Source organism: Schistocerca nitens, chromosome 4, assembly GCF_023898315.1.
Source record: "Schistocerca nitens isolate TAMUIC-IGC-003100 chromosome 4, iqSchNite1.1, whole genome shotgun sequence".
Classification (NCBI taxonomy): domain Eukaryota; kingdom Metazoa; phylum Arthropoda; class Insecta; order Orthoptera; family Acrididae; genus Schistocerca; species Schistocerca nitens.
This window is the reverse complement of record NC_064617.1, coordinates 105,209,038-105,223,323: the sequence shown is the minus strand read 5'-3', so window position 1 is coordinate 105,223,323 and position 14,286 is coordinate 105,209,038. Positions and strand designations below refer to the sequence as shown.

The 14,286-nt window shown below is 44.4% G+C and overlaps 1 non-coding gene across 1 annotated transcript; it reads left to right on the top strand.

Moving 5' to 3' along the window:
• The first annotated feature begins 2,282 nt into the window (after window positions 1–2,282).
• Trnas-cga (transfer RNA serine (anticodon CGA)) lies at window positions 2,283–2,358 on the top strand. The gene has a single exon. It is a non-coding gene; the product is annotated as a tRNA-Ser (tRNA).
• Window positions 2,359–14,286: the final 11,928 nt, after the last annotated feature.

Below are 14,286 nucleotides of genomic sequence, written 5' to 3'. Positions count from 1 at the left end.
CATCAACCATCTCTTATAGGAAAAAAAAATAAAGTATTGTTTAGGCATACTGTTCACATGACATTCCCAGGTGAGGCTTTTAAAGGGTATACCTCGCTTGTAAGAAAAATGCCGGCATAGTACCACACTCTTTACATTATACTATTATTAATCAAAATAAAAAAAAAATAGACAGCAGACAATAATGTGAGGGATCTCGCAGGTGGAACACTGAATAAACCGTTCTTGGGATTCCAGCCGCATGATGTGTTTACAATTACACGAGAAACTTCTATCGTGCCTTATACTAAAGGCTTCTGGGACACTGTGATTAATGAAGCCATCGAAACAAACAATACTGATGACACCATTAGTAGAGATAGTGGCAAACAGTTCACAGTGCCATGGCATCCAGCGATCGGGAAGTTGAAGCAGGCACATCGAATGCAGAATCAACGTCTACATCTACATGGACATCTACATCTACATCGATACTCCGCAAATCACATTTAAGTGCCTGGCAGCTATATCCATATATGGCGTTACCGCGGACACCAGTGACGTCACAGCCGGCAGCTCGAGGTCCACCCGAAAGACAGGTAGCGCACGTTACAACACAGGTCTTACGAGCTGCAGCAGAAAGCGAATTACTATTTGAGACCATTTTTATACTTCGTAGCTGCGCGTTTAGAGAGACTCACGCTCTCAGTAACATGTGACAAAGTTAAGGACTCCATCGCGTGCCTTTTCATTGCTATACTGATTGGCCCCGGACATAGCCGAGCTTTCGAGATGTATGTCGGGTAAGGCGACTAGTGTGACGTCACAACTTCGTTGCGGGGCCCGTATTTACCGTGGCAGCAGGAGTACATAAGGGCGTACCAGCGGTCAACCAACAGTCATTCCTGTTGACAAACGCCAAAGAGTAATTGGCAGGAAGGTTGTGGTACTAAACAATTTGATGTGGCTGGAAACCGGAGAATTTTTCATTCAACAGACAACAAATTCAAAATTGCCCTTTCTTCCCAACTAAAAATAAACTGAGTCTAAACAGTGCTGCGAAGCCTGTAGTTGTGAAGAGCACTAGCTCCTTCACGAGACAACTCTCTCCGTCTTAATAAATAAATAAAAAAAAGCTCCGAACAATAAAGACCCGTACGCCCATGTTCGGCTGGTGCCAAGTATATGGTACCCTCAGCAGAAGGTCCAACGAGAAACACGTTCAGTACGTAGAGTGCTCGAGGCAGTGGAGAGGGCGAAGCGTCGGTGTGGGGCTACGACCGCAACGCGGAACAGGCGAGAAAAGCGCTGGGGATTACGGGCGGCTGTTCGCGGGGCCGTGTTTACCCCGGCCGGGAATCACTTTGGCCAGACAGTTTGGCGCGCCCTCGAGGGCGGCGTCCACTCGACCGCGGCCGGTTCAAGAGCCAGCCGGCCCGCCTTGGCGAATATCGACCGGCCGGCGCGGTGTAAACACTCAGCGCTCGGACAGCCGCCTCTGCGCTCGCCCGACAAGTGCTCGGCCGGAAACATTGCTCCGCTCACCCACTTGACCGACTCCAGCAACTCCCCACAGGCTTCTCTCCAGCCGCCATCACAGTCCCACTGACGCTGAAACTCTAGCACTGTGACTTCTCTCTTTGCTTTTGAGGTCGTCACTCTTTCGACTGGTTTGATCCTGTTCGTTTTTCCCTATCTTCAAAAAATGGTTCCAATGGCTGTGAGCACCATGGGACTTAACTTCTGAGGTCATCAGTCCCCTACACTTAGAACTACATAAACCTAACTAACCTAAGGACATCATACACATCCATGCCCGAGGCAGGATTAGAACCTGCGACCGTAGCGGACGTGCGGCTCCGGACTGTAGCGCCTAGAGCCGCTCGGCCTCCCTATCTTCTGTTAATCTTTTCGTCCCTATGTAGCTACAAATGTCCTCTACCAACTATTTTGCATTTTCTTGTTTCTGAATCCCCTACTGTTTCACCTCCAAATTGCTTTCCTGCACCAGCAGAATGCAGTAGCAGATGCACCACTGTTTCTTCTTCTGCGTCTACATCCATACTCTGAAAACCACTGTGAAGTGCATGGCGGAGTGTCCATCCCATCGTACCAGTCGTTAGAGTTCCCCTTTCCATTAACGAGTGGATCGCGAGAAGCATGATTGCAGAATGAGATTTTCACTCTGCAGCGGAGTGTGCGCTGATATGAAACTTCCTGGCAGATTAAAACTGTGTGCCGGACCGAGAAGGTAGGAGACGAGGTACTGGCAGATGTAAAGCTGTGAGGACGGGGCGTGAGTCGTGCTTGGGTAGCTCAGTTGGTAGAGCACTTGTCCGCGAAAGGCAAAGGTCCCGAGTTCGAGTCTCGGTCCGCACACAGTTTTAATCTGCCAGGGAGTTTCAGAAGCATGACTGTTTAAACGCCTCTGTGGGCTCTCAAATTTGTCTAATCCTGTCCTCACGATCTCTACGGGGGCGATGCGTAGGGGTTTGTAGTATATACCTAGATTAATCATTTAAAATTGGCTCTTGAAAATTTCTAAACAAACTTCCTCGGGATAGTTTGCGGTTATCTCCAAGCGTCTGCCACTTTCTTCAGCATCTTCATGACCTCTTCCCATGGATCAAACAAACGTGTGGTCATTCGTACTGGCCTTCTATGTATACATTGTTCTGATGTTGCGAGATGCGATCCTCCTTTGTTTTGATGGTTGCAGAGGCCCCTGCTATTTTTCTGAGCGTGCGTTTATATTTTTCAACTGTGTGTGTATGTTTGGTCATTTATTATCTGTTTCATTTCTGTGATTGGCTTTCCTATTTGCAAATTTTATCGCAGTGCAAGTAGATGTTTTTTGTTACTGCGTCCGATTATTTTCATGCCTGCTTCCATGTACGTATTTTAGTACGGTGTGAATAGCTCGTGGCATTTATCCGTGCTCTTTTATACTCAAAGCAAAACAAAAGACGGACTGCTGCACTGAGTATGCCTTAAAACAAAGGGAAACGCATATTATCTCAATAAGACTTTTATTACAGTAGCAAAAGGCTGTATATAACCTATATTAGTAGTGTAACTGCGATTGCGGAAAAAGACGCTTAAAAACAAAAAAACACAACCCGTAATTTCAAATGTTGCACTCACGTGCAATCATCATTAATAAATGTACGAGACTGAGTCTAAAAGTAAAGAACGTTTCGATCTGATGAGGCGCGTTTTGTTTCACCACAACCGCCGTTCCGTCACTCAGTATCCTGATCGTTGATACGAGTCTGGCGCTAACAGTGAGCAAGAAGTACGCTTTTTCCTGTTTATTTGTGCGATTTTAAAATTCTTGACGAAAATAAACATCCCGTCAAGCGTGAGGTTCTTAGTGTAATACGGTTTCTGAATACAAAAGAAAAGCCTAACCTAACAAAATTTAAAGACAGATAACCGAAGTTTACGCAAATGTGATGATTAAAGCTTCAGTACAAAAGTCGTGCGCCATGTTTAACGGCGAACAGTCATCATGCAGAACAAACAGGCCGACCTGCATTTGTCAGAAATAAACTAGAAATATCTCCATAGCGTTGTACCCGCGCCCGATGTGTGTCCGCTCCAATACCAATTGTCGTGTGCGGTCGTTTAATAAGTATTTCTCAGATAAACATATTCTAAATGTATAACGGTAATACACCGTTCCATTTATATTTTATTTATCTTTCAATCTTGTGTCGTAGTTGTCCTTCCTTTTTACAGCTGCCGTGTGTGTTTTTTGTTATCAAGTTATACCATATTCGGATTTAATGATTTCATATTTGAAATTGTTTTCACATTACTGTTGTAACATTACTGTAAATCTACACAATAATGAGTAAGTTCTGTATTGAATCATATTATTTTTTTTTCTTTCTTTTCATGTCATATACAGGGTGTCCCAGCTATCTTGTCCACCCAAAATATCTCTGGAACAATAACAGCTATTGGAAAAAGACTTTCACCGGTATCAATGTACGGCTGGGGCCCATGAATGTACATATTTCGAAACATTCTAAAACGAAAGCATATGTGTTTTTTAACAAAAACTTATGTTTTTTTAAATGGACCTCCTATATTTTTTCTTCAGCAATCCATAGCATGACAAAGCACAACACAATGGCGTTGATTGCATCGCAATATTCCCATTACATCCCGAGATATTGAGACGCGAAGTTGACGCTTGAAACACCCGACATGCGCTGCTAGCGCACGTCCTGAGGCTCAGGCGTGAACCCCATGCTGCCCGTAATCGCGATGTGATTGACATGTGTAATCACACCTCCATACTTATCAAGAGGTCCGATGGAAGTGTGATTACGCATGTCAATCACATCGCGATTACGGGCAGCATGTGGTTCACGCCTGAGCCTCAGGACGTGCGCTAGCAGCGCATGTCGGGTGTTTCAAGCGTCAACTTCGCGTCTTAATATCTCGGGATGTAATGGGAATATTGCGATGCAATCAACGCCATTGTGTATGTGCTTTGTCATGCTATGGATTGCTGAAGAAAAAATATAGGAGGTCCATTTAAAAAAAAAATAAGTTTGTGTTAAAAAACACATAAGCTTTCGTTTTAGAATGTTTTCAAATATGTACATTCATGGGCCCTAGCCCTACATTGATACGGGTGAAAGTCGTTTTCCAAAAGCTGTTATTGTTCCCGAGATATTTTGGGTGGACAAGATAGCTGGGACACCCTGTATATAAGCTAATGTAACTGAATGAGCTATAAACCAAAGACACCGCCAAAGGTAAATTAACGAGTTGTTTTGTGGCAAGGATAATGTTTTGATACATCGTTAAATATCTGTATGAAACAAAGTAAGAAATACGCTCTTCAATTTGCTAAATCAGGTATCTTCAGCCTTTTGTTTCGGAAAGTGGTGGCGAACGGACGTGTGCTTGGATCCGTTGTACCAGCACTGTTAAAAATATGTATTTCAATCGTTCATTAAAAGTATTATAAAAAGTTATTAGAAAAGGAATATTTATTCGCACGGTTATTAGGTCAGCTCCTACCAGTTCATCGTATCACTCGCCGCCAAGATCGTGCATCAATATGTTCGGTGCAGACAAGAATAATTCCCGCGGTATATAGAGGAGCGTTCCTGCGTCGACATTGCCGAAGACAAAACACAATGGAATGTGAAGGTAATCAAAAAATGGTTCAAATGGCTCTAAGCACTTAACATCTGAGGTCATCAGTCCCCTAGACTTGGAACTACTTAAACGTAACTAACCAAAGGACATGACACACATCGAACCTGCGACCGTAGCAGCAGCGCGGTTCCGGAGTGAAGCGCCTAGAAACGCTAGGCCACAGCGGTCGGCGGAAGGACTTGATAGGTACCTATTAAACTTGGTTTACTTATACTAAAAACATTGTGCTTTGCGTGACAGATCGACAATTTCAATGGTTACGGTGATTATTTGGTACTGCACTGTGCGTGATGCAAATTATGTTTATTGAGCTCGAATGTGATGATATTAAAGCTCTGCTGATACTGGTATCAGTTAAAGTCCAACCGAGATTGTGCACAGATTCATAAATTACCTTCCAAATTTTTTCAACTGTTCTTTCTAATCATTTTTTTTTCAATTACTCAAGCATTTATTAATCCATTTGCATTTCCACATCCGTATTTATTGTTTGAATGAAAAAAAAAAAAGAATCTGGTGAATGCACTGATTTTGCGCACCAAGCATTGAGGATTTCTCTAGGCGCGCAGTCCGGAACCGTGGGACTGCTACGGTCGCAGGTTCGAATCCTGCCTCGGGCATGGATGTGTGTGATGTCCTTAGGTTAGTTAGGTTTAAGTAGTTCTAAGTTCTAGGGGACTGATAACCACAGCAGTTGAGTCCCATATTGCACAGAGCCATTTGAACCATTGAAGATTTCGAAGAAAATAACTTTTCGACAAATATTGGTGCAGGGTAATAACGTACATTAAAAACGATAGAACTTTTATTTGAAGTGTCTCGTTATTTTATCTGTTACCGTTGCAACTGTATTCATTCAGAAATATTAAGCTAATTTTTTATTTTCCAAGGCGGTGTTTCACCCCCTTAGCGGCCGAATGGACACGTATAAAAAAAATTGTCTCACACTTTGCTCTACATTACAACATATTCAGAGCCGATCAAAAATCGAAGTGTCTGCCTTGGGTAGGTTTATTCGTGAGTATGCTGCTGAACAGGAAAGCTCGTGGAGCACTGCTCCAAATGTGAAAAACTGAAGGACTACTACGCAGAAACACAGCTCAGATGTCACAATATATTGTTTATAAGTTTTCTGTCATTAAATCGATTAAAGATGTCAGTAGAAATAAACGTTATTCACTTTGGGGGCCACAACTCTGGCAGAGTGCATCGTACTACATTAGACGGGGCGGGCCGGTCAATTTTTTAAGTGGGCGCCGTGCCGGCTCGGCCCGCGGGTGGTAAACAGCGTCCCAGACAATGGACGCGCAGAGGCCCGGGCGCACGTGGCGAGTATTACGGCGCCATTGTGGCGCCGCCAACATACTCCTCATTAGGGCCCACAATGGCGGCCGGCCGGCCATTGTGGCCTTCCCTTACCCCGCGCGCTGCCGCGCCGGTAATTAAAGCGAATTTTCTTCTTCGTTATCGCCCGCCACGGCCCTCTGTTATGCCGGCGAGACACTTCCCGCACCGAGTGCCGCTGCCCGGTCGAAAGCTTTGCTCTCTGTGCTCCACCTCGGCGCTGTCAACACCCACTGTCTTCACGGCCAGGTGGACACCGCGCAGTGTCTCGTCGACAATAAGCGAGTTACTACGCTCCGTCGAGTTAAATCCACCGCAGGCAGATACGTGTCGAGTGTAACAGGAGTCGATTGCGATATTACTGCACCTCGGACTGAGGGGTGTTTCGATCGCCTTACCGCGACTTCTTATCACGACGTGTCACGAGAACGCACCGAAACGATAGTATATGCGCTTCCGTCTTGAAATCATTTACAGTGCCATGGGTTTACCTTCCTCACTATCATACTTGTTCTCTATACAGGGAGGTGACAAAAGTCATGGGTTAGTTATGTCCCCATATAAAAATGGCGCTAGCATCACGCACACAAGGCACTAACGGGCACTGCGGTGGCGGGTCTGCAATTTGTTCTCAGGTGATTCGTGTGAGAAGATTTCCCAAGTGACTATTGAGCACGACCGGAATTAACAGATTATGTACGCGGAGTGGCTGGTGGAGCTACAAGCGCGAGAAATTCCATTTCAGAAATCGTTACCGTATTCAATATTCCGAGATCCACAGTGTCAACAGCGAGCCGAGAATACCAGATTTCAGACATTACCTCCAGCCAACGGCCAATGGCCTTCACTTTACGGCCGAGAGCAGCAGCGTTTGCGTGGAGTTGTCAGTGCTAACAGACAAGCAAGAGTGCTTGAAAGAACTTCAGAAATCAATGTGGGATGTACGAAGAACGTAATTACATCTACATCCATACTCTGCAAGCCACCTGACGGTGTGTGGCGGAGGGTACCTTGAGTACCTCTATTAGTTCTTCCTTCTATTCCAGTCTCGTATTGTTCGTTGTCGGTATGCCTCTGTGTCAGCTCTAATCTCTCTGATTTTATCTTCAGGGTCTCTTCGAGAGATGTACGTAGGAGAGAGCAATATACTGCTTGACTCCCCGATGAAGGTATATTCTCGAAACGTCAACAAAAGCCCGTACCGAGCTACTGAGCGTCTCTCTTGCAGAGTCTTCCACTGGAGTGTATCTATCTCCGTAACGCGTTCGCGGTTACTAAATGATCCTGTAACGAAACACGCTGATCTCCGTTGGATCTTCTCTATCTCTTCTATCAACCCTATCTGGTACGGATCCCACACTGCTGAGCAGTATTCAAGTAGTGGGCGAACAAGTGTACTGTAACCTACTTCCTTTGTTTTCGGACTGCATTTCCTTAGGATTATTCCAATGAATCTCAGTCTGGCATCTGTTTTACCGACGATCTAATTTATATGATTATTCCATTTCAAATCACTCCTAATGCCTATTCCCAGGTAATTTATGGAATTAACTGCTTCCAGTTGCTGACATGCTGTATTATAGATAAATGATAAAGGATCTTTCTTTCTTTGTATTCGCACCACATTACACTTGTCTACATTGAGATTCAACTGCCATTCCCTGCACCATGCGTCAATTCGTTGCAGATCCTCCTGCATTTCAGTACAATTTTCCATCGTTACAACCTCTCGATATACTACAGTATCATCCGCAAAAAGCCTCAGTGAACTTCCGATGTTATGCACAAGCTAATTTATATTTATTGTGAATAGCAACGGTTCTACGACACTCCCCTGAGGCACACCGGAAATCACTCTTACTTCGGAAGACTTCTCTCCATTGAGAATGACATACTGCACTCTGTTATCTAGGAACACTTCAATCTAATCAATCAATTGGTCTGATAGTCCATATTCTCTTACTCTGTTCATTAAACGACTGTGGGGAACTGTATCAAACGCCTTGCGCAAGTCAAGAAACACGACATCTACCTGGGAACCCGTGTTATGGCCCTCTGAGTCTCGTGGACGAATAGCGCGAGCTGGGTTTCACACGATCGTCTTTTCCGAAACCGACGCTGACTCCTACAGAGTAGATTTCTAGTCTCCAGAAAAGTTGTTACACTCGAACATAATACGTGTTCCAAAATTCTACAACTGATCGACGTTAGAGATATAGGTCTATAGTTCTGCACAGCTGTTCGACGTACCTTCCCGAAAATGGGGAAGACCTGTGCCCTTTTCCAATCTTTTGGAACGCTACGCTCTTCTAGAGACCTACTGTACACCGCTGCAAGAAGGGGGGGGGGGGGGGGGGCAAGTTCCTTCGCGTACTCTGTGTAAAAGCGAACTGGTATCCCATCAGGTCCAGCGGCCTTTCCTCTTTTGAGCGATTTTAATTGTTTTTCTATCCCTCTGTAATCTATTTCGATATCTACCACTTTGTCATTTGTGCGACAATCTAGAGAAGGAACTACAGTGCAGTCTTCCTCTGTGAAATAGTTTTGGAAAAAGACATTAGTATCCGTTTGACATGCGGCCGAATTTGGCAGCAGACGACCGACGCGACTACCTCTGCTAACAGCACGACATTGCTTGCAGCGCCTCTCTTTGGCTCGTGACCATATCGGTTGCACCCTAGAGGACTGAAAACAGTGGGGTGGAGAGATGAGTCCCGATTTCAGGTAGGGTTCGAGAATGGCGCAGACCCCACGAAGCCATCGACCCGTGTTCTTAACAAGGCATTGTGCAAGCTGGTGTTAGTTCCATAATGTGTGGGCCTCGTTTACAGGGAATGGATTGGGTCTTCTGATCCAGCAGAACTGACTGTTGACTGGAAATTGTTATGTTCGGCTACATGGAGACCATTTGCTGCCATTCATGGATTTCATCTTCCCAAACAATGATGGAATTTGTATGGACGACAATGCGTCATGTCACAGGGGCCACAATTGTTCGTGATTGTTTAATGAACATTCTCGACAATTCGCGCAAATGATTTGGCCACCCAGATCGCTCGACGTGAATGGCATCGAATATTAATGGGACATGATCGAGAGGTCATTTCGTGCACAAAACCCTGCACCGACAACACGTTCGGAACTACGGACGGCTGAAGAGACAGCACGGCTCAATACCTCTGCAAGGGACTTCCAGCGACTTGTTGAGTCCACGCCACGTCCAGTTTCTGCACTACTCCGGGAAAAAGGAGGTCCGACACGGCAGTAGTAGGTACCCCGAGACTTTTGTCAGCTCAGTGTGAAGACACGCCACGTTTACGTTGACGACCACGGGAGGCCAAGTGCTATACTATCGAGGTGGGGTCGTACCTATTCCTGGCAGGTGTAATCGCATCGTTGCCGTGACGCTTTTTCAAGCAGCTCTCCTTCCTAGTCTACCTTGCGTGTTTTTCTCTCTTCATACCTTCTGAAAATTACATCAACTTGGACCTGCTTACTGTAACGCAGCCGCCGGCCAGTGTGGCCGAGCGGTTCTAGGCGCTACAGTATGAAACCGCGCGACCGCTGGGATCTTAGGTTCGAATCCTGCCTCGGGCATTGATGTGTGTGATATCCTTAGGTCAGTTAGGTTTAAGTAGTTCTAAGTTCTAGGGGACTGATGACCTCAGAAGTTAACGGACTGGATACAGAAGCTCTCTGTGAAACACTGCGAAAATTAAAACAGCTGATCCGTTGACACAAGGTACTTATAATACAAAAGTGCCCTTACCGTAACATCAAGTTTTTTTTACTATTAAGACTCTCAAACGCGGGTTGTGTATGAAGAAACCCTACTCCAGAGCGCCAGTTAAGGACATCTCTGACAACTGAAAAAAAGAGCGTTAACTCACTGAAGGAATTGGAGAACCAGATTTTACTTACAAGATACAACAAAAACAGTAAAACAAAGAACTAAAAGGAGGGCAGCTATATGCAACAGGAGGACACAATTTTACTACCTGGTCAACCGAATGTGCTGCAGAATGTGACTGAAAAATTGATGCTTTTTTCGATACAAAATAAAATATGAATAAAAAAATAGCACGATGCTCCAAAGAAAACCTCTGCACAACTGCAGCGAAACCGGGAGATGAACTATACAGAGCTATAAACCCGAAAAGTTTATTGGCAAAGGTGGGAAACCTCGTCGAATAATCAACAATAGTATGTCATACGCTTTGAACGGCGTAACGCAATTATGCCTAATTAAAAGGAAGAAAAATTAAATTGTAAGTCAAAAAGGGTGACGTTCACTACAAAATGTAACAGCATTTTAAAAAGAAAAGTTATCCTTCTCGCATGATATTGGACAACTTAATATTTTAACCGGTGTCTCAGAGGGGCAGGTTGCATAATATTACACGACTTTGGAGACAAGCAGAGCTATTTTCAGTTTGTTACAGGGTTGAGAGATCGCTTTATGCAATTCGCTGTAGTCGTCTCACGAGACAGCATCATAAAACGCGTGGTACTATAAATGCGCCGAAACGAACACAGCGAGAAAGGAGCTCACATTCGCGACGCAACGAGATTACGTCTACGGCCGGACGAGACTTGGTTCTGCAAGAGCTACGTAATAGCTCGGGTAACGAGCTTTTCACGGGCAAGGGATGTGAACCACTACATTTTAAAGACTTGTTAGAGATAAAGGCTCGGAGCGCACGACGAACAGAACTTAGAACGGGAGTGCCCTGCGCCGAAAGCGTTTGCTACAGAGAGCTGGGGGTGGCTACAAAATTGCTCCAAGTCCACTGCAGAGAAGAAAATCCGATTATCAGGCGAGCCACACGTTTGCACACTGAAGACGACCCAACGACAAAAGAAATGTTTTTGATACTTCGCTTCAAAGGCAGAACTGAAAGCACTAGTGGATTTGGCAAGCTATTTGCGAGACGGCGATTCAAAATGAAACACTGATTGGTGTCCTGTGAATGTTTATTCTCAAAAAGTCCACACTCGGGTTGTCAGCAAACAGAGCTGATCACACCTACGGATATGTTAAGTCGGCGTTTTTCATTTTTTTGCGTTTTTTTTTTGGCATGACCTTGCTTCTCATCGAGATTTTTACAGGTGTGTGTGTGTGTGTGTGTGTGTGTGTGTGTGTGTGTGTGTGTGTGTGCGCGCGCGCTTTCCAGCTTAGTTATCGAGTGCCTAGACTAGGAATTTCAATGCGACTTGATACACACCTGATGTACTACCTGGAAACATACACAGTTATGGTAGGACAACATTAGTCATTTTCACACTCATCGATTAACTACGGTGATTTACCAGATATTTTTTGCGGCGCGGTCTTGGGCGCCTTGCCATGGTTCGCGCGGCTCCACCCGTCCGAGGTTCGAGTCCTCCCTCGGTCATGGGTGTATGTGTACCGTCCTTAGCGTAAGTTAGTTTAAGTTAGAGTAAGTATTGTGTAAGCCTAGGGACCGATGACATAAGCAGTTTGGTCCCATAGGAGCTTACCACCACCACCAGGTTTTTAGGATCGGCGACTGTACTTTATATTGCCTTACTCTAGCACTCGGGACGTGCCTTAGCTACTACTAATGTTATTCTGGCTAACTGACGTTTTCTGATTCAGCAACAGCTCCCAAATTGTGAAGCCAAAAAGGAAAACCCTGCTTCTCGTAAGCGAATCTTTTGAACTGACTTGTTGACCTAAAACGATTACAAGATCTGTACTACGCTGAAACAAAACGTTAGCTGTGAGGGGGTCAGGAAAGGCATGAACATGAAACTTTTGGCATTCCCCGTTACAAAATGTCCCCCCAAGAAAATTCGTTACGGGAGATATGCTAGAATGTTCTGGACTACTTACGTACGGTAAGTGGGAGACCAGGAAAATATGAAAATTTTGCTAGAGGACAAAACAAATATGTTTAACTTCTGGTTGAATACATGCTGAGATGAAAAAATCTGTTCCGATTAGAGTTTAGGCATATGTCTAAATAAACCTGGTAAACGCCTCAAGTGCAGGAATATCCATCTGCACTATACTAACAAGTACTTATCTTAACTATGAATCCACGGTTGAAAAGTACAAACGTTCATTATCTGAAAATTATTCGTTTGTTCAATTAATTCATAAATCGAAAGAAACACTTTAAAATAATTACGCGTTTATTTCGTACGAAAAATATCAATGTCATCACTGATGAATCTGGAGGCATTTTGACTGCTATTATTGTTAACTGAAGATTAGATTCAAATGATAACAAATAGCTAAAAACTTAAAATGGTGTCCACCGCAAGGTGCTTCTTCTTTTCGAACGGGATCAACACTCGTAATTATTTTAACGAGTAGTTGTTTCCTGTTAGCTGCTTAAACTTTATTATTCTTTCGTACTATATGCTTATTTCGGTGTTACTGCCATTTTCTAGTACAACCTGAAATCTTTATACATAGTATACGTGTCATCAATTAGATGGTATACTTACGCTAAATTTTTCATAATATATGTACATAGTCTATCTGTGTCTGGTCGCTATTTCTTTTGCTGCTATATCATAAACAAATATGTATTTTCCATAATAATTCCATAATACTTTACAGATGGTTCTGTTTTAACAGCTTATTAATTTAATCTAGGTGTACTACCATTAAATTGTTGTTAACAACTTAAAACAAATAAACCTGGACGAGGTTAATAAGCTGTAGAAAAAGAACCAACTGTAAAATATTGTGAAAAATACATACTTGTTCATGATAAGACAGGAAGAAAGTAGCGACCAGACACAGATGTAATATGTACATACGTTACGAACAACTTAACGTTGTAACAGCAGATGGCAATATCGGATATTTTGGAAATTTGTGGTACGTCTTATGGGACCAAACTGCTGAGGTAACCGGTCCGTAGGCTTATACATTACTTAATCTAACAAACTAACTTACGCTAAGGACAACACACGCACCCACGCCCAAGGAAGGACTCGAACCTCCGACGGGGGGACCCGCGCGAACCGTGGCAAGGCGCCCTAGACCGTGGCAATAACGACCAAATAAGATTATAGTACGAGAGAAAAATAAAGTTTAAGCAGCAAACAGGAAATAAGTATTCATTAAAATGTCATACTGTAACCTGCATCACAGTGCAGGCCCTATGGTTGGCACGAAAAAAAAATTATTCTTTAAAATATTTATTCTTAAAGCATAAAACTACAAAAATAATTTTCTGGTGCTTCATTCCCTTGTATTGTGTACGTGTTGGCTGTTACTGGCACTAAACTTTCCTGCGTTGAACATCGATCAAATAATTTTTACTGTTTTTACTGTTGAGCAATACGGAAATACACTCCTGGAAATGGAAAAAAGAACACATTGACACCGGTGTGTCAGACCCACCATACTTGCTCCGGACACTGCGAGAGGGCTGTACAAGCAATGATCACACGCACGGCACAGCGGACACACCAGGAACCGCGGTGTTGGCCGTCGAATGGCGCTAGCTGCGCAGCATTTGTGCACCGCCGCCGTCAGTGTCAGCCAGTTTGCCGTGGCATACGGAGCTCCATCGCAGTCTTTAACACTGGTAGCATGCCGCGACAGCGTGGACGTGAACCGTATGTGCAGTTGACGGACTTTGAGCGAGGGCGTATAGTGGGCATGCGGGAGGCCGGGTGGACGTACCGCCGAATTGCTCAACACGTGGGGCGTGAGGTCTCCACAGTACATCGATGTTGTCGCCAGTGGTCGGCAGAAGGTGCACGTGCCCGTCGACCTGGGACCGGACCGCAGCGACG